Source organism: Bos indicus, chromosome 1 (assembly GCF_029378745.1).
Source record: "Bos indicus isolate NIAB-ARS_2022 breed Sahiwal x Tharparkar chromosome 1, NIAB-ARS_B.indTharparkar_mat_pri_1.0, whole genome shotgun sequence".
NCBI classification, from domain to species: domain Eukaryota; kingdom Metazoa; phylum Chordata; class Mammalia; order Artiodactyla; family Bovidae; genus Bos; species Bos indicus.
The window spans coordinates 156,732,341-156,755,997 of NC_091760.1; the positions used below are offsets into that span (position 1 = coordinate 156,732,341).

Consider the following 23,657-nt stretch of genomic DNA (forward strand, 5'->3'; position numbering starts at 1 on the left):
CCCGGTGCTGTGTGAGCACAGCAGACAGTGCTGGCAGCGTGTGGAGAGGGCCCGCCGCGGCAGAGACCTGTGGGAAGTCGCTCAGTCTGAGGTGCGTCGGGCGTGTCCCCGAGGGTGTTGGCCTCGGGTCGTGGGTCTCTAGGCAGAGCCAGGTTCCCAGGAAGGGGCGGGCAGCCACCTGTGCCCACTCAGAGTTGGGGGGCAGCCACCGTCGGGACCTCAGTGGCCCCCGTCCTCTGACTCCGGCCAGCACCGGCCCTGCCCTGATGGTGGTCAAGCGGCCCGCGTTCCCCGCTCTGGCATGGCGCATGGCGGTTGGGTTGTATCGGCCTCTGTCACTTGCGTTGGCTTGGCTCATCCACCGCTGGAGGGACAGAGCGCCGCAGGGACCCTCGCGAAGGCGGGGCCCTGCTTTCTTCGGCACAGTGACAGCGCTCCTCTGGCCGGCCGGGGTTTTTCGGGGCTCCTTCAGTCTTCGTGTGAACGCCCCTCGGAGTGTCCTCACTACGGCCAACCCGGGTCTCTCCCTGGGACCCGACCCCGGAAGCCTGAGCCTCCACACGAGGGCCCTCACCGCGCGGGTGCACCAGCCTCCTCTCCACTGGGAGGCGCTGTTCAGCAGCGTCTCTGTGGTGACTTCCCTTGGTTTCGCTCCCTGAGATCCTGTCGCTCATTCCCCACTGAGGTTCGCGACCCTTCCCACCCCCCGGCCCCCTGGTCCCCCCGCTGTGAGGGGCTTTGCAAGTGTGTGGGGACTTCTCCTCCCTCATGACTCCCTCCTCAAGGGCAAGTCCCCATCCTAAAATCATTTGTCTCTTTTTTAGTTTTTATCTTTTAACCTGCCTCATGCTGAAGAGAGTGGCTTGCCTTTGGGGAAGTCTGGGGTCTTCTGCCAGCCTTCAGAAGGTGTTCCCTAACAGTCGTTCCGCGTGCAGATGCTGTGTTTTTGATGTATTTGTGAGAAGAAAGGCTCCTCCGCCATGATGAAAGTCCCCCTGTCTCTGAACTTCTGTATGTCAATTTTATTTTATGGAGTTGACATAGGTAAATTGTTTTTTCTTTGGTTATTTCTTCTTCTCTGTTACACCTCTCTGAATTCTGTTGGTTTAATGTTAAAAGACTATTTATAGCCAATCATTATGTCTTATGGAGAAGGCAATGGCAACCCACTCCAGTACTCTTCCCTGGAAAATCCCACGGACGATGGAGCCTGGTCAGCTGCAGTCCATTGCGACGCTAGGAATCAGACACAACTGAGCGACTTCACTTTCACTTTTCACTTTCATGCATTGGAGAAGGAAATGGCAGCCCACTCCAGTATTCTTGCCTGGAGAATCCCAGGGACAGTGGAGCCTGGTGGGCTGCCGTCTATGGGGTCGCACAGAGTCAGACACGACTGAAGTGACTTAGCAGCAGCAGCAGCAGCAGCAGCATTACGTCTTATAACTTTTTTCTCATACTATCCAACTCTTGTCCACTGCATTCAGCAAAAGGGCCCCCAGGCTTACTCTTCAGTTCAGTTCAGTTCAGTTGCTCAGTCACGTCCAGCTCTTTGTGACCCCATGGACTGCAGTACACCAGGCCTCTGTGTCCATCACCAACTCCTGGAGTTTACTCAAACTCATGTCCACTGAGTCGATGATGCCATCCAACCATCTCATCCTCTGTCATCCCCTTCTCCTCCCATCTTCAATCTTTCCCAACATCTTGGTTATTTCCAGTGATTCAGTTCTTCGCATCAGGTGGCCAAAGTATTAGAGTTTCAGCGTCAGCATTGTCCATCCAATGAATATTCATAAGTGATTTCCTTTAGGCTTGGACTAGTTGGATCTCCTTGCAGTCCAAAGACTCTCAAGAGCCTTTTCCAATACTACAGTTCAAAAGGATCTTCAGCTGTCAGCTTTCTTTTTAGTCCAGCTCTCACATCCATACATGACTACTGGAAAAACCATAGCCTTGACTAGACCTTTGTTGGGAGAGTAATATCCCTGCTTTTTAATATGCTGTCTAGGTTGGTCATAACTTTTCTTCCAAGGAGCAAGCGTCTTTGAATCTCATGGCTGCAGTCACCATATGCAGTGATTTTGGAGCCCCCCCAGAATAAGATCTGTCACTGTTTCTGCTTTTTCCCCATCTATTTGCCAGGAAGTGATAGCACCAGATGCCATGATCTTAGTTTTTTGAATGCCAAGTTTTAAGCCAGCTTTTTCATTCTTCTCTTTCACCCTCATCAAGAGGCTCTTTACTTCTTCTTCAATTTCTGCCTTAAGGCTGGTGTCATCTGCATATCTGAGGTTATTGATATTTCTGACAATCTTGATTCCAGCTGGTGTTTCTTCCAGTCCAGCGTTTCTCATGATGTACTCTGCATAGAAGTTAAATAAGCAGGGTGACAATATACAGCATCGACGTACTCCTTTCCCTATTTGGAACCAGTCTGTTGTTCCATGTCCAGTTCTAACTGTTGCTTCCTGACCTGCATACAGATTTCTCAGGAGGCAGGTCAGGTGGTCTGGTATTCCATCTCTTTAAGAATTTTCCACAGTTTGCTGTGATCCAAACAGTGAAAGGCTTTGGCATAGTCAATAAAGCAGAAGTAGATGTTTTTCTGGAACTCTCTTGCTTTATCAATGATCCAGTGGGTGCTGGCAATTTGATCTCTGGTTCCCCTGCCTTTTCTAAATGCAGCTTGAACATCTGGAAGTTCACAGTTCACGTACTGTTGAAGCCTGGCTTGGAGAATTTTGAACATTACTTTACTAGCTTGTAGTTGAGTGCAATTGTGCAGTAGATTGAGCATTCTCTTACTCTTAAGGGTTTCCAATTTTTGTCAGGGTCTACTCTGCTATTTAGACTTCTGTTTCTTTTTTTTAATTTCATCTTAGTATTTACCGTTTTTTATAACAAGTTATTTATGTATGTTTTATAATTTGAATATTTTGTTCTCACTATCCTCTTGGATAGTATTTAATTCTGAGAACATTAGCTCTACATATTTTTCATCTTTCTCATGTCTTGTGCCTGAGCAGCTTTTTCAGATTTGTAAAAAGTTTGAAAATGTAAAAATTTTTTCAATTTGAAAATTTTTTTCGATTTTTTTCAGAATTTTTTTTCAGAAAATTCAAAAACATTTTCAATTTTTTTCAGCAAATTTTTTCTTCTTTGGGAGAGTAGGTTATTGCCTCTTTTTCAAGGTACTGGATTTCCTCTACACATCTCAGATTGTACAGTCTAAGTAGCTTCAGTGTATTTTCACAGACTAGACGAGTTTTATTTGTTTGTTTATCAGTAAATACACACCTTAGAGATGAGAGTTTTCCTCTAGTTATTGTTCAGAGGAGAATATGGGTAGAATATTGACCTTCAGCCAGCTTGTGCTTTCCTGAATGTCTCATGATATGCTTTACTTAGGATTTTGTCTCCTATTTCCAGTACATGTGCCCACTGTTGGAGTTGCCCATGTCAGAGTTCCTCCTGTGATAGAATGTGCTCGTGTTCGATTTTAGTTTCAACCAGGCCAAAAAAAAAGTTATTCACCTAAATAGTCCACTACTCTCATTGGTCTTACAACACACTATAATTTTTCTGTTAACTTCCTGTGATCCAATTCTCCAAAGAACACGACTATCCCAGGATTTTTAAAGGTCTTTTCTGGTTAAGATAATCATAATCAGGCTGGATTTTGACATTAGTATATTTCCATCTGCTTTATTTCTTCCAGGAAGTCCATAGTTGTCCCAGATTTCAGGTGCTCTTTTACTTTTATTTTTTCATTTGTCCTTTTCAAAGGAGTTTGAGGAGATGTGTTTATTCCGCTCTCTTCCATCTTGATTTGTGGCAGCCACATTTCCTTTATTATTGACATTCAGTTCAGTTCAGTTGCTCAGTCGTGTCCAAGTCTTTGCAACCCCATGAACCGCAGCATGCCAGGCTTCCCTGTCCGTTACCAACTCCCGTAGTTTACCCAAACCCATGTCCATTGAGTCGGTGATGCCAACCAACCATCTCATCCTCTGTCGGCCCTTTCTCCTCCTGCCTTCAATCTTTCCCAGCATCAGGGTCTTTTCAAATGAGTCAGCTCTTCACATAAGGTGGCCAAAAGCGTTGGAGTTTCAGCTTCAACATCCGTCCTTCCAATGAATACCTGGGACTGATCTCCTTCAGAATGGACTGGTTGGATCTTCTTGCAGTCCAAGGGACTCTCAAGAGTCCTTGCTAACACCACAGGTCGAAAAGCATCCTGTAATCACATGATGCATTCATTTTGAGTAACTGATTATCTTTTTCCAAGTTACTATTTTTCATCTTTCTATGAAGTTGACTTGGGTTTGGGGTTGATTTGTTACCATTATATTTATTTTCACTCAGCCTGATTCCCATAAAAGAGATAACTTCTTATCTTATTTTCAGTTCAAAATACTTATAGTAGGCATATTTAGATTATTTTTGCTTTGACTCCATCCCTTCATTCTTTCTGGAGTTATTTCAGTGCAAAGAAATAGAGGAAAACAACAGAATGGAAAAGACTAGAGGTCTCTTTAAGAAAATTAGAGATACCAAGGGAATATTTCATGCAAAGATGGGCTCAATAAAGGACAGAAATGGTATGGACCTAACAGAAGCAGAAGATATTAAGAAGAGCTGACAAGAATACACAGAAGAACTGTACAAAAAAGATCTTCATGACCAAGATAATCATGATGGTGTGATCACTCACCTAGAGCCAGACATTCTGGAATGTGAAGTCAGGTGGGCCTTAGAAAGCATCACTACGAACAAAGCTAGTGGACGTGATGGAATTCCAGTTGAGCTATTTCAAATCCTGGAAGATGATGCTGTGAAAGTGCTGCACTCAATATGTCAGCGAATTTGGAAAACTCAGCAGTGGCCACAGGACTGGAAAAGGTCAGTTTTCATTCCAATCCCAAAGAAAGGCAATGCCAAAGAATGCTCAAACTACCACACAATTGCACTCATCTCACATGTTAGTAAAGTAATGCTCAAATTTCTCCAAGCCAGGCTTCAGCAATATGTGAACCGTGAACTTCCTGATGTTCAAGCTGGTTTTAGAAAAGGCAGAGGAACCAGAGATCAAATTGCCAATATCCACTGAATCATGGAAAAAGCAAGAGAGTTCCAGAAAAACATCTATTTCTGCTTTATTGACTATGCCAAAGCCTTTGACTGTGTGGATCACAGCAAACTGTGGAAAATTCTGAAAGAGATGGGAATACCAGACCACTTGACCTGCCTCTTGAGAAATCCGTATGCAGGTCAGGAAGCAACAGTTAGAACTGGACATGGAACAACAGACTGGTTCCAAATAGGAAAAGGAGTACGTCGATGCTGTATATTGTCACCCTGCTTATTTAACTTCTATGCGGAGTACATCATAAGAAACGCTGGGCTGGAAGAAGCACGAACTGGAATCAAGATTGCTGGGGGAAATATCAATAGCCTCAGATATGCAGATGACACCACCCTTATGGCAGAAAGTGAAGAGGTACTAAAAAGCCTCTTGATGAAAGTGAAAGAGGAGATTGAAAAAGTTGGCTTAAAGCTCAACATTCAGAAAGTGAAGATCATGGCATCTGGTCCCATCACTTCATGGGAAATAGATGGGGAAACAGTGTAAGACTTTATTTTTTGGGGCTCCAAAATCACTGCAGATGGTGACTGCAGCCATGAAATTAAAAGATACTTACTCCTTGGAAGGAAAGTTATGACCAACCTAGATAGCATGTTCAAAAGCAGAGACATTACTTTGCCAGCAAAGGTCTGTCTAGTCAAGGCTATGGTTTTTCCAGTAGTCGTGTATGGATGTGAGAGTTGGACTGTGAAGGAAGCTGAACACCGAAGAATTGATGCTTTTGAACTGTGGTGTTGGAGAAGACTCTTGAGAGTCCCTTGGACTGCAAGAAGATCCAACCAGTCCTTTCTAAGGGAGATCAGTGCTGGGTGTTCTTTGGAAGGAATGATGCTAAGGCTGAAACTCCAGTACTTTGGCCACCTCATGCAGAGTTGACTAATTGGAAAACACTCTGATGCTGGGAGGGATTGGGGGCAGGAGGAGAAAGGGACGACAGAGGATGAGATGGTTGGATGGCATCACCGACTGGATGGACGTGAGTTGAGTGAACTCCGGGAGTTGGTGATGGACAGGGAGACCTGGCATGTTGCAGTTCATGGGTTTGCAAGCAGTTGGACATGACTGAGCGACTGAACTCAACTGAGGCATATTTAGAAATGGTCTTCAAACTTGCTGGCATTTTCATCCAGTCAAATATTATTACAAAAGCCTTATTCCTTGCCTTTTTTTTTTTTTTTTTTTTTTACTGTTTTAAATACAGAATTGCAACCAGTTGTCATAAAAGATTTAAGATTTCCATGTCACGTTTTAGAAAGATTCATTTATAGAGGCACTCAAACTCTGTTATTTTAAAGCATGAATAACCAACTCGATGGACATGAGTTTGAGCAAGATCCGGGAGATGGTGAAGGACAGGGAAGGACAGGGAAGCCTGGTGTGCTGCAGTCCATGGGTCACAAAGAGGGGGACACAACTGAGTGACTGAACAAAAACAAATGAGAAAAGGAGTTTTAATTTAAAAGCTGAGGCTGATCCCCTGCAAGGATGATTTTCATACCCTATTGACTGAAAGATTAGATTCTCAAACATATGCCATTTTTAAAAGTAGTAAAGAAAACACCTCCTAATTCCAATATTTCATAAGTCCTTCCTTACCAAACCTGTAATTTAGTACTCAACACAAAGTATACATGTGAGAATTTAATATTAACGTAAATTAGTGGAGTTTCTACAGCAGAGAAAAATAAGAACCCAACTTCTGTATTTCCGTGGACACTAATGTTCCCTTGTTTTTTGTTTATTTTGTATTTCTTTTTTTTTTTTGACATCTTTATTTTTTTAATAGAAGGATTCCTTGCTTTTGAATCATGTCATTCTCTTCCTTTCCTCCTTGTTTTTCTTTATCCCCTGCCTGCATATTTAATCTAACAAATATTTATTCAGTATCTCATCGGACCAGGTGCTTTGTATCCCAAGAGATACAAAGGTGAGTGCATAAACCATGATTTTGGCCTTGCCTTTGTGTCTGCAAATTTAAGTGAGACTGCAGGTGTGAAAAGTGCTATGAACTATAAAGTGCTATATAAGGCTCCATAGAAGTATAGGTAGATGCAGAAGTGATTCAGTTTAAATTTGGGGTACAGATTTAACGTTTTAAAATTAGCTCTAAAAGCTTTCTGATTGTTGCCTTCAGTACTGAGTATTAAAGTAGAGGTAATTTTGCTATTGCAAAAGAAGTCTCCTCAAAGAAAGAACTGTTTTACTAATGAAATTTTGGTTTAACTTTAAAGCTGCAAACATTTCAGGGAATTTATTAAGTATTAGCATGCTTTTTCTTGTAGTTTGTGTGTATGCTTATGTGTATGCAAAGATCCAATGAGACAGTATGTGTGAAAGTGTTTTAAAACCTGTGAAGTGCTATATAAATGTAAGGTGCTGGTATTGTGAAGGGAGAGAATGTCAAGAGTGGAATTTGCATAGGGAGGGTGCAGACCAAGGTTTCTGTGGCCATACTGGGACAGGAAAAGACAGTAGAGTAAGTTTAAGAAAAATTAGGACTTCCTATATGGTATATTTGGAAGCACACTAGAATGGACCCCATTTCCAAAAATATCTTTTTGTCTATAAGCTCCTATGGCATTTGAAATTCAGCTAAGGACATTGTTTTGCTTGTTGCTAATAGTAGGTGATAGAAGCGACTCTTGAGAGTCCCTTGGACTTCAAGGAGATCCAACCAGTCCATCCTAAAGGATGTAAGTCCTGGGTGTTCATTGGAAGGACTGATGCTAAAGCTGAAACTCCAATACTTTGGCCACCTCATGCAAAGAGTTGACTCATTGGAAAAGACCCTGATGCTCGGAGGGATTGGGGGCAGGAGAAGAAGGGGACAACAGAGGATGAGATGACTGGATGGCATCACCAACTCTATGGACATGAGTTTGAGTGAACTCCAAGAGTTGGTGATGGACAGGGAGGCCTGGCGTGCTGCAATTCATGGGGTCGCAAGGAGTCGGACATGACTGAGCGACTGAACTGAGCTGAAATAGTAGTTAATAGCATACATTCAAAAGTAGTCTTTTTATAATGCTAGGGTTTAACGTTTGAAAGCAGTTTGCTGTATTATTATTAGTTCATGATAACACATTGAGCTAGGTCTTGGTGGTGGTATTTTTATCTTCATCATCTTTGTCCCTTTTTTTATTAATGAGGGAGTAAGGATCGGCAGTTGAATAAAATATTTATCTCATAATCAATGTGTGACAGACTTAACCCAGACCAGTTTATTCCAACCCATCTTGCAGGTTAAAGCCCTGTTTGTTAAGCAACTATTAGACACAGAGAATTCCAAAATCTGACAGTCCAGTCTCTTTACAGGGCTCCCATGCATTGGTTGAAGAGGCCAACATTATGCGTTGGAAACAGTTAGGGAAGGTCATAGACAGTGTTTGATTTAAAGTATTAAATTGCCTGGAAAGAGCTTTACTAATTTGGATAAGGAAGAAAGCAGTATGGGTTGGTTTAGGTCAGGAAATGCTTTGTTAAGAGGTGGGATTGTCCACCTACTTAAAAAAGGTAAAAAAAGAGTAGAAGGCCATTTCAGGGTAGTAAAGCATTATGAGGAAAGCCATCATAACTGAAAGTGATGGTAAAATTAATGACGTGATGTGTTTTCAGGCAAAATACCGGTCATTTCTATAATCAAATGTTTTCCCTGAGCCTCACCAGCTGTAGGAACACTTGAATCCTCTCTTGCCAGCTGGAGTCACCCCCACGCCTTTTCTCTGCTTTCATCACCTACCCTGGCACCCACTTACGAGCTGCTGCCTGACCTCCTGCAGTTCCAAGGCTCAGTGTGTTCCCTCCTCATCTGGTTGTGAAGGGAAGCCTTTCCCACCATATTCTGCCTTTTCAGAAGGAATCCCATGGCAGAACTTCTTGGCTCTGGCCGTATAGGCTTTTCCCCCCTTGACTCCCACAGGGCTCTTCTTCAAGGCACATTGGAGCTGACAAAGCAGATGCATGAGAGGTGGGCTCATATCTCATCTATTCTCCATCCCCATCAGAGACCCTCTCTTCAGACATTTGCTCTGTTGTTTGACAGTGAAGCCTCTGTTACCCTCTTTGTATTAGTACAGTTCATCATATGGGTACGATGCAATGTTTTACCTTGCACTACAAAAGTGAAAGGGAGAGATATTCCATCTGCCTGATAATTCCCCAGGAGCCAGAGCATGGCATGTAACCCAAGCTTAGCCAATCAGATACTGGAGTCTGAGACCCTGATTTTGGAGCAAGACATCCAGGAAAGAAGAGTGAGTTAGGAACTATGATGACTGTGAAAGTGTTAGTCACTCAGTCGTGTCCAACCCTCTGGGACCCCATGGACTGTAGCCCATTAGGTGTCTCTGTCCATGGAATTCTCCAGGCAAGGATACTGGACTGGGCAGCCTTTCCTTTCTACAGGGGATCTTCCTGACCCAGGGATCGAACCCAGGTCTCCTGCACTGCAGGCAGATTCTTTGCCATCTGAGCCACCAGGGAAGCCCATGATGACTATAACAAGGTTCAGTATTGGCGCCAGCGGTTTGTAGCAGTGGTGATTCCTTTGCAGAGGCACCAATCTTATAACTGCCTCCTTGGTCCTCCAGCTTCCATATTCCCTGAGTCCTGCTCTTTTTTCAATTTGCATCTTTCTCTTGCTTTCTTGCAGATTCTGCCACACCTGATATTGTTCTAGCAAATGTTAGAAAGATAGAAAATTAGAGAATGTTCATTTGCTTTAAAAAAATATTTAGCTCAAGTTAGTTTATTTTATTTTTATTTTTTGCATCAATGCACTCTGACTCAAAGTAAAAGACACCGTTGCAGATTTGGCTTATTGGGCCATGCTGACTTTTCTTTTCTTGTGCAGATTCTCCCCAGGAGACCCCCAGTCAGCCGTTTGTTAAGCTGTCATCTTCCTCTACCTGCAGAAATGGTGTACTTGCAAATGCCTAAACCTCATGAATACAAGCTCTGCTTCTTTCCTGAATTTTCCAGCTCACATGTATATTGAGAAAATGATTAGGTACTATTTGAGTCGTGAGGAGAGGGAAAGGACTACCTAATTCCATGTGTTAGGAATTTTGGATTCCTGTTCTGGTCCAGTTATCACTGATATTCTCAGTTAATGATCACACCAGTGTCATCAAATGGACACAGTGGAAGACTTTGAAATTTAAAAAAAAAAATACTGAATTTCTTCAGTGGAAAACTAGGAACACTTAAGAAATGCATCCCTCCTGGTTATCTGATAATTTTCAGATAATTGTCTTTGAGCCATCTTTAACTGTCTTTGAGCCATCTGCAACTCTGTAAGCTGTGGGTCACTAATAGCAATGCAAACAATTCTTGTCTACAGATGTACAAATACATTATTTCCTCGTGAGGTGAAATTTGCTTTCTTTGCCCACTGTTGAAGAAGCCAGGTTTTTATTCTATTTCTAAGTTTATTTTAGCATTTTTTGCTGCTTTTGTCTGTGGTTCTTTGAGCTAGTTTTAGCATCTGTCTCATCAATTAATAAATTAAATATTGTCTTGGACACCTGCATACTGTAAATTTGCATGACAGATTTTATCTTGTAAAATAGTGATCCTTTAACAATCTCAGTTTATGAACTAGGAAATATTACACTTTTGGCCCCTAGTGCTAATGAGTGGCAGGGGTAAAATTTAAGACCAGATTTTCCAACTTCAAATTCAACAATCTTTTTACAAGAAAGAAGGGAGAAGTAAAACAAGCATCTTATCACTTCTGCCCCTGTAAATTTAGTGTTTTCATGAGCTTCCTCCTTCCAGTGTCTTTGTCCTTTATTTTGCTTTACAAACTGCTGATCATTACTATTCTGAAATGCTGCTTTATTCCTTTCTCTTTGGCCATTTCTCTCAATAGCTTCTAGGGTCAGTTAGAATATTTTGAGCTATAGACTTTGGAATTTAATCCTCCCCATTCTAAGAACTGACCCATTGGAAAAAAAAAAAAAAAAAAAAAACCCTGATAATGGAAAACACTGAAAGCAAAAGGAGAAGGGGACCACGGAGGATGACGAGATGGTTAGACAGTATCAGCGCCTCAGTGGACTTGAATTTCAGCAAGCTCTGGGAGACAGTGAAGGACAGCGGGGCCTGGCCGCGCTGCCATCCACGGGGTTGCAGAGGCAGACACAACTTAGCGACTAACAGCGTCATCTCGCCCACGTATCCTCCAACGTTATCTTACAGGCAGCATGCCTCGTATTTACTCATCTTTGTCTCCTCTGTTGTGAGACCTTCCCCGAAATCCAGTAAATCCTAAAAAGTCACTTCCAGTCAAAGTTCACTTGTCCAGTGAAGTTTTCCTGCGTCTGTCTGTCATGGAGTCATTGTCCTGTCCTCTAAAGTTGTATTAAGAGCATGTGTCTGTCCAGCCATTTGACAGTCAGTCTTACGATTGTTTAGGGGCATGCGGGCATTTATGAATCATGATTTTAGAGGCAATATGGGGCAGTAGGTAAGAATATAGGCTTTAGAGTGAGGCTGCCTGACTCCACATTTCAGCTCTGCCGCTTCCTCCTTCTGCAACCTTAGGAAAGCCATATAACTTCCCAGCAGTTTGGTTTCTTCACTTCTAAGAGGGTAATGAGATGTCCTAATTAGATTATTGTGATGATTACCTGTGCTAGTACATGCTGAGTGCTTATATGAATACTTTGGGTCCAAAATAAGTGTTGTATAAAACCTTAAGATTATTATTGACATTATTACTGCTTTACTCATTCTTGACCTATTTTCTGGGTGGAATTTAAAATTATTTGAGAAAAAAATGTTTTTCAGAAATTTTTTTATAGTGCTTGTCACAAATTTGATGCTTGGTATATTTGAAATTTGGTATAGGGGAAACTGTCAAAGGTTTTTGAATAGGCTTTTATACGTCAAAAGCAGCATTTAGACACCGTGCAGCAAGGTATTGAATCAGCGGTTAATTCAGTAATTACAAACAGGCGATAGCTTTTTATTCATTTCTAATTAATAAATGGTTTTTTCAGTATTCACCATGTGCCAGACATAGAGATCAATCATAGAGATTCAGAGCGAACAAGTAACCCTTCCAGTCTTTAAGGCACTTAGCATCCCATATAGGAAAATTAGTAAGTACATGAACATGAAGTCTTATTTCCACACTGTATAAAGTGTTACTGACCAGGGTTCTTGGCCTTTCCCGTTCAGTGGAAGAGGAGAGTGAAAAAGTTGGCTTAAAGCTCAACATTCAGAAAACGAAGATCATGGCATCTGGTCCCGTCACTTCATGGCAACAGTGTCAGACTTTATTTTTGGGGGCTCCAAAATCACTGCAGATGGTGACTGCAGCCATGAAATTAAAAGACGCTTACTCCTTGGAAGGAAAGTTATGACCAACCTAGATAGCATATTCAAAAGCAGAGACATTACTTTGCCAACAAAGGTCCTTCTAGTCAAGGCTATGGGTTTTCCAGTGGTCATGTATGGATGTGAGAGTTGGACTGTGAAGAAAGCTGAGTGCCGAAGAATTGATGCTTTTGAACTGCGGTGTTGGAGAAGACTCTTGAGAGTCCCTTGGACTACAAGGAGATCCAACCAGTCCATTCTGAAGGAGATCAGCCCTGGGAGTTCTTTGGAAGGAATGATGCGAAAGCTGAAACTCCAGTACTTTGGCCACCTCATGGGAAGAGTTGACTCATTGGAAAAGACTGATGGTGGGAGGGATTGGGGGCAGGAGGAGAAGGGGACGACAGAGGATGAGATGGCGGGATGGCATCACTGACTCGATGGATGTGAGTCTGAGTGAACTTGGGAGGGATTGGGGGCAGGAGGAGAAGGGGACGACAGAGGATGAGATGGCTGGATGGCATCACTGACTCGATGGATGTGAGTCTGAGTGAACTTCGGGAATTGGTGATGGACAGGGAGGCCTGGTGTGCTGCGATTCATGGGGTCGCAAAGAGTCAGACACGACTGAGCAACTGAACTGAACTGAATCATCAGAATGTTGTAAGAGGCCAGACGAGAAATTCAGGCAAGGCTTTATTGGGGCCCTTTCTGCCGTAAAGGTTCCCTTTCTTGCTTCCTGAGGGGGAGGCAAGCTAGTCCCTTACAAGGGATGAGCATAGGGGTGTGTCCAGGGGTTGGGCTGGGGGACTCAGGTGATCTGCCCACCCCTTAGGTGGTGCTGAGTGCAGGAGGCAGGCACAGGACTCTGCTTTTATTCCCAACACCTTGCTTTTGCTCCTGCACTTCCTGAAAATCATGAAGTGTCGATTGAGCTTTTTCAGTCTTTTTGTATCTTGTCCATAATGTGTCTCAGCTGCACATGTACACAGTTATTTTTAGTCCCTTACAGTTTGTTTGTATTCTGTTGCTCTGGGAAATGTTCATCCACATGCAAGCGCTGCAGCAAAGGCCCCAGCCCATCTCAGCAGGGTATGTGTAAGCACAGGAGACAGTGGGAAGCAAAGGCAGGGACAGAATTGGTTTCCTCAAGGAGGTGATTCTTGAGTCAACCATAAATAGAAGGCCTTGGAAGGTAAAGGTGTGCGAGTGTTCTAGCAAGTAGGCAAATCTGTAGAGGCCAGACCAACATGGTGGCCTACGGAACTGCAAGAAGATAAGTCTTGACTATGGCACAAATAAAGCTGGAGAAGTAATAGGGCTCCATTGCCCTGGGTCGGGGAGATCCCCTGGAGAAGAAAATGGCAACCCACTCCAGTACTCTTGCCTGGAAAATTCCATGGATGGAGGAGCCTGGTGGGCCATGGTCCTTGGGGCCGTAGAGTCGGACACAACTGAGTGACATTACTCACTCACTATTGCCATAAAAATAGCTTAGACCTTTTCCTATGGCCAATAGAGAATGTGTGGAGATCTGAATCTCTATAATAAATGATCAAGAAGATTTATAAACTATTGTGATTCTAAATTATGCTTAATTTTACTATTACAGAAGTAAAGAAGCACTGTATGAGCACAGTGTGACCCCTCAACACAGTATCCCGAACAGAAAGAACAACTGGTGCTAATCCCCACTCTCCAATGGTGTTTGCATTGTGTTCCTAACAGGGAAATACACCACGTTTGTGTTTTAGGGTAGCTCTTAGAATGTAGAGTCCCAAGAAGTATGTAGAATCCCAAGTAGTTTTCAAGATAAATTAGCTGAATCATTAAGAACGAGGGGTCTGCAGAAATGAGGCATGTTTCAGAAAATATAGAAGGGAGAGAGATAGGATGAGAGGGGCCCCCAGCAAGGCCACTACTTGGAAGAGCCCTAAGTTGTTACCAAGCCCGTAACTGCTCGCCCCACGGCAGGCCAGTGAACCGAGGGATGTGTTGGGGCAAGGAACAGTGACTGTATTTGGAAAGCCAGCAGACCAAGAATGTAGCATCCTGAAGGACCATCTTGCCTGAGTTAGAATTTAGGCTTCCTTTATACTCAAAGGGCAGGAGTTGTTGCAAACAGAAGTTCTTACAGGTGTCCACGTAGGTCTGTTCATGATATTACTATAAAACTCCAACAAGACAATGGTTATTTTCTGTTACACAACTTTTTATCTCTATATGAATGGAAATGTGCTATTCATATCTTTGAAAATAGCCCTTGATAATGGACTATTCTGTGTATTTCAGGCTATAGGCAAAATTCTTAACTTGTAGCAAATGCAATAGAATACAGAGGTTAAAGTAAAATAAATAGATCCAATATGGAATCAGACTTGTTCTTCCCTATTGCAGAGTCACCAGGACCTCAGAGCAGTCACTGGTGGCAGATGATCACGTAATCACGTAATGAAGACTCGCTGGCTGATCAACATTTGCCTATTATTGATTTCCTATTCCTGCTACTGATATTCCTATTATTGGCCTCATGTTTATGGCAGAAAGTCATAAAATAGGAAATGCTGTGGGAAGGGAAAGCTTGACATTTTGAAAGCTGTCTTCACTCCTCTCTCAAATGTTTAACTTCATGCTGCGTGTGCCTGCATGTGTTGTCTTGCATCATCCTGCTAATGTATTAAGTCTGATAGTTGTTCATCGCTAATCAGGGTGAAATAAATCATGTTATGTGTTGAACTGAGCTAAATTCTACCCTCTCTTTATTCATCTGACAGGGTGGTTTTAGAACAGTAAGTTCTACAAATGTCAGTGCACAAACAAACCTTCATTACAGAAGCAATTCACTAATATTGCATAAATCATGATAAGAAACAAAGGATACTGCATCCTAAGAGGCAAACTTTTCAATCATCTAACAAAAGAATACTCCCTCAAATTTGTAAATATGTATTCTCAGCTTGCAATGTTAAAAGTAGCTGCTGGATGAAAATTGTTATTCATACGATTCATGCAGAAGTGTGCCTAAAGTCATTAGTTTCTGGAAACAGTTCACGTATATATTATGTATTTATAAACATACATAAAATTTAAAAATTATGTTCATAAATATACATATATATATGTATTTGAAACTCTCAATAGTGAATGCTGAAAGTTTCTAACTATCAGGAACTGTCTCTTATCCTCATAAGAAAGGCTGTATTCAGTAAAATATGCAAGTCAGTGAGAGTCTTATTGACAAACAGCAGATGTGGTGATAAGGCAAAGTACTGTGTGATGTAATAATACTGTTTCTATTTAAAGAGTGAGTAGTCAGGCTTCCCTGGTGGCTGCCGATGCAGGATACATCAGTTCAAGCCCTGATCTGGGAGGATCCCACATGCTGCAGAGCAGCTGAGCCCGCGCCCCGCAAGTATCAGGCCTGTGCTCTAGCGCCCAGGGACCACTGCTGCTGAGTCCATGGCCACAACTGGGGGCCCGCCAGCCACACTTCACAGTGACAGGAGTCACTGCCGTGAGAAGCCGGAGCACGGCTAGAGAGAAGCCGCTGCTCACGGCAGCTGGAGGAAAGCCCATGCAGCAACAAAGACCCAGCACAGCCAAAAATCAACCAATCAATCAATCAACCGATATATTAATTAATTTTTTAAAAAATGAGTAGACCTGTCTATTCCGATGAACTTGATTTTATTCAGCTAATTTCATGAGTGTTGTTGTTCATTTGCTCGTCATGTCCAGCTCTTTGTGACCTCGTGGACTGCAGCACGCCAGGCCTCCCTGTCCCTCACTATCTCCCGGAATCTGCCCAAGTTAATGACCACTGAATCCGTGATGCCATCCAGCCATCTCATCCTCTGTCGCTGTCTTCTCCTTCTGCCTTCACTCTTTCTCAGCATCAAGGTTTTTTCCAATGAATTGGCTGTTTGCATCAGGTGGCCAAAGTATTGGAGCCTCAGCTTCAGCATCAGTCCCTCCAGTGAACATTCAGGGCTGATTTCATGATCTAGAGCGGCAATTAACAATGAAGGTGTTCAGAGTAGGATCTCTTAAAAAACTATTTTACTATAAACTCTCACATGAATACTTTAGTATATATTCTTATTGTGGAACTGAGGAATATAATATCTTGTTCAATGCATTACTAAGGCTTCTTATTTTTTTAACAGCTAGTTAATCAAATTATTCCTTACATTTTTCCAGAAACTAATTTGAAACCTCTTTCAAAGATACAAGTAACTGATTAAAAATAAAATCAGTTCCCCAGACTCATTCGTGGTTGCCTAGGGGGATAGGAGGGGAGGGATGGACTCGGAATTTGGGGTTACTAGATACAGACTATTACCTATAGAATGGATAAGCAACAGAGTCATAGCATAGCACAGGGAACTATCTAATCTCCTGTGATAAATGATAATAAAAAAGAATATCTATTAAAAAAGTATATATATATATATATAAAACTGAGTCACTTTGCTCTTCAGCAGAAATTAGCACAACATTATAAATCAATTATACTTCAATAAAATAATATGAAATCAGTTTTCATATTAAAATAAAAACTAAACAAAAAGATGAGTGAAATAAATAAAAGTAGAAAATAAGATTAAGCCCCAAGGATCAGCCTGACAGAAAAGACCATCTTGAGAATTCGATAAATGTGGTTCAAAATTATATCCAGATCATATATTAGGCACAAATAACTTTTAGGCTTTTATTTTTTTTAGATATTTATTTCTAAAGATGACTTGGGAATAATTAATAATGACCTATTTAATGAATAAACTTTACTAAAATCTTATATTCTGAAAAAAATTGTGTCTGTCTTAAAATTCACTGAAAACGTAAACAATCTGGCACCCAGGAAAGCTGCACATTTTTATCACACAGACAGTTGAGTTTCCCACTTCGTTTCCTCTCTGGAAGAATGAGTAAATGGCGAGGTATGATCCGTGTTATACTTAGCTTGTGATCCTTTTCAGTTTTACTTACGGTTTTTAGGCTTTTAAAGTAATGTCACTTCAGCTTCATCTTTATCAACTAGTTGTTTTTGTAGGTTTGATTTAACCCTGCAGTATGTACTAATGTGGGGCTTCCCTTGTGCTTCAGCTGATAAAGAATCGGCCTGCAATGCAGGAGACCTGGGTTCAATTCATGGGTTAGGAAAATCCCCTGGAGAAGGGATAGGCTACCCACTCCAGTATTTTGGGGCTTCCCTGGTGGCTCAGATGGTAAATCTACCTGCAATACTGGAGACGTGGGTTTGATCCCTGCGTTGGAAAGATCCCCTGGAGGAGGGCATGGCAAGCTACTCCAGTGTTCTTGCCTGGAGAATCCCATGGACAGAGGAGCCTGGTGGGCTACGGTTCATGGGGTTGCAGAGTTGGACACGACTGAGCGACTAAGCACAGCACAGCATGTATGTGATGTTACTCTGTGGAAACAGTAGTTTGGCGTTTTGTGAAGAGGCAAAGACTGAGCAGTTTCGCCTGTGTTGTAGATCTCGAGCAGCAGTCGACTTTTCCATGTAGAACCCGGGAGCAGGAGATTCAGAGTCGAATCTCTTCTCCTTCCCCACTCCTGGTTACAAGTCGCTTGAAATATGTAAGTTAGTAGAACTTGCTTGAGGGCAGCAAGTCAAGTCCCATCCCTACTCACTGGAACTCAGCTTTGATATTTAAGCTCCCTTCCCCACCCTTCCAGAATCCTCACGTTCCCATTCCAAAACTGATTTTAAAGACATTTTTAACATAATGATGCAACTTGGTGGGCACCATGGCAACTTTACAGTGAGTTTTGTTTTGACCTTCAGCTACATTTTTCAGCTTTGTGAGGCACCTTGTCATCAAAGACAACGGCCAGCAGTGTGACCCACGAGACAGTGGACCCTGTTCCATGAGCTCTCGTGAATTCACTGGGATTCTCAGCACTCTGTGGTCAAGAAATCTGATGTGGAGACAGTCTTCTCAAAATATGGCAAACTGTGGGCTTCTCTGTTCGTAAGGGCCTTGCCTTCGTTCACTGTGTTAATGAGAGAAGTGCCCGCACTGCTCTGGCAGGAGGGGATGGTAGGATGACGGCTGGTTTTAGATTCTAATCTGCCCACAGAGCCAGAAGCAAACCCAGGAAAAGCCGGTGTGAAGTAACATGCAGTGGAGACGCAGCTCCTCTTTTACTTGGACTGTGACTTTCATGGGCCTTACAGTGACAGGAGGCGCAGTTTCTTCTCTTCCTATTCTTCTCGCTGTAGTGCCCTCAGAACGCCAGTGTGCATCAAGAATCGCCTCACAAAGGGGCAACAGCTGCTTTGATTCTAAGAGCATTTGGTGGGGATCTTCTCCTAAGTCTGGAAAGTAGAAAGGAGATGACCATCAGACCCTTAAGTTGGAGTTGACCCAGATGAAACAAAAAGTGGATTCTCTGCTGGAAAGCCTAGAAAACACTGAAAAGGAACAGAGCAAGCAAGGAGCAGAGATGAAGGATGAAGCGTCAGAAGGGGAGCAGAGCAGCAGAAGAGAGATGAGACTCGTGTGAAGATGGAGTCTGAAGATGACTCTGCAGAGAGGGGGTACCACTGGGCGATGATGGTGATGACGACAGAGCGGCGACCACTGGAAGTGACCACAGATGATGGGGAAGAGGCTGGAAAGTGGAGAATGACCACGGAGAGAGTGTTAGCAGCGAGAGTGACTCTTGCGTACATGGTGGGGTTTGGAAACCTTGTCCCATTTTTCTTTACTAGGCGCTTGTCTAGGACCAACATTTTCACCAGATCCTCTCCCCGGGCACTTTCAGAACACACTCACTGTTCTCCCCATCCTAGTCCTTCCATGACCATCAGTGCATCCTGCCCTGCGCCCGGTCCCATTTCCATTTCCTTCCTTCCGTGACCATCAGTGCATCCTGCCCTGCGCCCGGTCCCATTTCCATTTCCTTCCTTCCGTGACCATCAGTGCATCCTGCCCTGCGCTCGGTCCCATTTCCATTTCCTTCCATGCTCCTAGTAGTTACATTAAGTCTTAACCGGTGATTTTTGCTTTGAATTTTGATACCTCTTTAAGACATAACAGTAAAGAGGATAATATGGTTTCTATCAACCATCTCCAAAATAATCTCCTGTTATGCAGGGAGTGCAGTTCTTCCCATTCATACAGTAGTTCCTTAGTTGCTTCCCTGACTACAAAGATGATCTTCTTAGTTGATTAGCACCTCAGACTGGCTTTGAGTTAGAGGTGTGTGTGTCAACCCCACCTAACAGAGCTGTGTGGGCTTGCTCAGCACAGATGGAACAATGTGTTTTTTCAGATGCATCCTCTAGAAAACTAAGCAGTGTAACAGACTGAAGATTTGTTTTCTAAAGTTGATACTGTGCGTTATTTTTGGGAACAGACTCATGTTTGGGATGTGTGTTTTTTTTTTTTTTTTTCCCGTCAAAATACATGAGTCCTTAATTGGGAGAAAACAAAACAAAAAACAAACAGTAGTTTGCCCTATAAGTTAAAAACAATAAACAAACAACTCTGAAAAGCTACTTTCCCAAACCATTAACTTGCACATTGAAATTTCATTGTTGAAATTCTTTCCCTAAAGTTGTGCTGTTTAATCAACTTTTTTACCCTTAGGTTACACACAATAGGACTTCCCTGTAGCTCAAATGGTAAAGAATCTGCCTGCGATGCAGGAGACCAAGGTTTGATCCCTGGGTCGGGAAGATCCCTTGGAGGAGGGAATGGCAACCCACTCCAGTATTCCTGCCTGGAGAATTCCTTGGACAGAGGAGCCTGGCGGGCTACAGTCCATGGGGTTGCAAGGAGTAGGACTAACACGCATACAGACAATAGGTGTCTCGAATAGCTTCAAGAATGTAAGCAAAAATATAATTAGCAATTATTCTCTTAAAAATATATATTACATACCCACATGCTGGTAACAATGTTTTTATTACAATGCATTTAATTCCTCTCCAGTTCTGTGTTTCCATCTAATTAGTTTTCAAAATTTTAAATTCCACAAATATTGTTTAAGGGCCAATTAATGTTCCATTGTGTTATTTAATCTTAAATTCTCTCCCCTGAGGATATTAGCATGTTTGTTTTGCAGATAAGAAAATTAGCAGTGTTAAAGGATTGTAGTAAGTGACAGGGAGGTAAAGGTTTTTAACACTTGTAGCTAGGTTGGTAAAGAATCTGCCTTCAGTGCAGGAGACCTGGTTAGATCCCTGGGTTGGGAAGATCCCCTGGAGAAGGAAATGGCAACCTACTCCAGTATCCTTGCCTGGAAAACCTCATGGACAGAGGAGCCTGGTGGGTTGCAGTCCATGGGGTCACAAAGAGTCAGGCAGGACAGCGTCTAACGCTTCACTTCACACTTTGAAATAGCATCCCACCAGCTGCTACAATTAGCACAATTCCTCACAGTTTGTCCTTAGTGGATCCCCTGTTCAAATCTCAATTTTTATGTCAACACTCCTAGGCCACACACCTTAATTCAGTCTTTTGGGGCCTTGAAGAGCTATGCCCCCTAATACCATCTATTTAGTTCTCAATACAAGACAGATAAGTCCAGGATATCTGAACTCTCCCACATCAAAACACAAGTTTTCTCCTTTCTAGGTTCCATTCTATTTTCCCTTTAAATGCTTCACTTAGATTGTTACTTGGGATAACAAATTGATTGCTTTTACACAAGGCCATTGGATGTTAATTTATGTTTCTGGGAAAACAATTCATTAAAATTCCTTTCTCTTCTAAAACAAAAGGAACTGGGAGGTCAATCGGTAGGGTTTGATGGATGGGTGCATCAGTAATTTTGAAGATAAAAACTGACAGTATCAATTTCATTAACATGTATCCTGTGCCGAATTAGTAAATTAAGATAATTGGGTAAAAAGAAGAAAGTGTCTTTCTTGAGTTACAGGTGGAAGTGCGAGCAGGCTTCCTGAGAAGGGTGACCATATGTCCATGCTCTGCCTGCGGCAGTCCCGGCTCGTGCCTGCTGTGCTGTTACTCACTCTAGTTTAACATCTATCCAGACCTTTTAAGGACATGATTTTATTATTTATTTTATGAAGATGAGCTGGGTTGTGTCTGACAGATTTTTGCTTGGCTCGTAGCTTCTGCCATAATCTGGTCTAGTGTTTGTGAGGCCCAGATGCAATGAAGCACCAGGTGCAATGAAACTTCTGGTTAAATGTGAAAGACAGTGACCAGCCTGTCTCTCTATTCCCAGTACTTTCCAGCTTCAGCTTCTCTTCAAAGCCTGCATGCATTGTGCTTGCTATAACAGAAAGCTCTCTGACCTCAAGACGAGGTACAGCAAACTCCTCTGACAGATTCACAAAGCTGCCAGGACACAGGAAATGGGGAAATTTTGTTTGTGGTTTGATAACTGTGTACAGAAAACACCGGTGGCTAATCACATTCCTAGAGAGTAGGCTATAGTCTTCTGTCACTTATCGTATGGTTTATGTCTGTATGCATACAGCTGTTTGCATGGTTCAGAAAAGCTTTTTTATTTTGGAATTAAGCCCCTTTTGCAGAGGAAAATATGAAATGGTTGTTTAATGAGATGTTAGGTACCAGGTTTGCAGTTCTTTTAAATATGTAACTTGTACAAAAAGTTTGTTGATATTTCCAATCCATTATGGAGCCTATATATGTGTCACTAACCAGGGGACCACCTGAAGATGCAGATTTGCTGAAGAAGTACCAGAGGCCTCTTCAAATTCTGTTTGCTTCAAAATTAGTTAGAAATTTTGAGTTAGAGTTAGAGTTAGAGTAGAGTTAGAGTCAAAGTAATCATAAGAATGGAGTGGTGAAAATATTCATATTTTGAAAAGCGGACAAACTAATTATTACAGACAATACTTGCAAATAGGAATATATTGAATTAGATCCGAACAAAAGGAAAAACTAAACAAATGACAGAGCTCAGCTGGTATAAAAGACTTAATTTTGGAATTTTGGAATTGCATTTTGAAATATCTTGAATTATGGGAAATTACTCCTTGGAAGGAAAGTTATGACCAACCTAGATAGCATATTCAAAAGCAGAGACATTACTTTGCCAACAAAGGTCCTTCTAGTCAAGGCTACGGTTTTTCCTGTGGTCATGTATGGATGTGAGAGTTGGACTGTGAAGAAGGCTGAGCACTGAAGAATTGACGCTTTTGAACTGTGGTGTTGGAGAAGACTCTTGAGAGTCCCCTGGACTGCAAGGACATCCAACCAGTCCATTCTAGAGATCAGTCCTGGGTGTTCTTTGGAAGGAATGATGCTAAAACTGAAACTCCAGTACTTAGGTCACCTCATGCGAAGAGTTGACTCATTGGAAAAGACTCTGATGCTGGGAGGATTGGGGGCAAGAGGAGAAGGGGACGACAGAGGATGAGATGGCTGGATGGCATCACTGACTCGATGGACGTGAGTCTGAGTGAACTCTGGGAGTTGGTGATGGACAGGGAGGCCTGGTGTGCTGCAATTCATGGGGTGGCAACGAGTCGGACACGACTGATCGACTGAACTGAACTGAACTGAACTGATACAAACTATTAATACTACATTTAGAGTGGGCAGACAACAAGGCCCTACTGTATAGCACATGAAGCTATATCCAAACTCTTGAGATAAACCATAATAGAAAAGAATATTAAAAAAATAAATGTATATATATGTAAAACAGAGTAACTTTGCTATAAGCAGAGATTGGTACAACACTGTAAATCAAACATACTTCAATAAATAAAATTATGGTGTAACAAAAAAAGAGCCAACTGAACTGTCTGTGATTTTTATGTATTATTTATAAACTGCATTTTGGAAGATGTCTGCAGGTAATTTTACAGAAAAAAGAAAAAATAGAACCATATAGAAAAGTGCATTTTCCAAATAATACTATGAATTAGAATCTGTTTAAAGTTACTAAATATGTGCATAAATAATTTTCTGCTTATGTTGTTTCTAAACGTATTTCTCTTGGTAAAATTCTATAGAGCTTTACAAGGTTTAAAAAAATTCCTAACTACTTCAGTGTATATTTTCTACAGTCAAAAATAGTCTCTGATAAAATCAGTACAGCTATCAAAATCTGGAAATGAAGTATTTTGGTGTCCTGTACTGCACGAGAAATGTGCTATTTTTATTTTTTCAAAAATTTTATTTGGAAAATTGTTACTGAATGTTTAATGCTA

At 42.0% G+C, this 23,657-nt stretch overlaps 1 protein-coding gene and 1 pseudogene across 2 annotated transcripts in view; both read left to right on the forward strand.

Moving 5' to 3' along the window:
* KCNH8 (potassium voltage-gated channel subfamily H member 8) overlaps positions 1-23,657 on the forward strand; it is a 492,644-nt gene that overhangs the window by 71,079 nt on the left and 397,908 nt on the right. The gene's annotated exons all lie outside the window — the stretch shown is intronic.
* On the forward strand, positions 309-19,884 carry LOC109563522 (heterogeneous nuclear ribonucleoprotein C pseudogene; annotated as a pseudogene).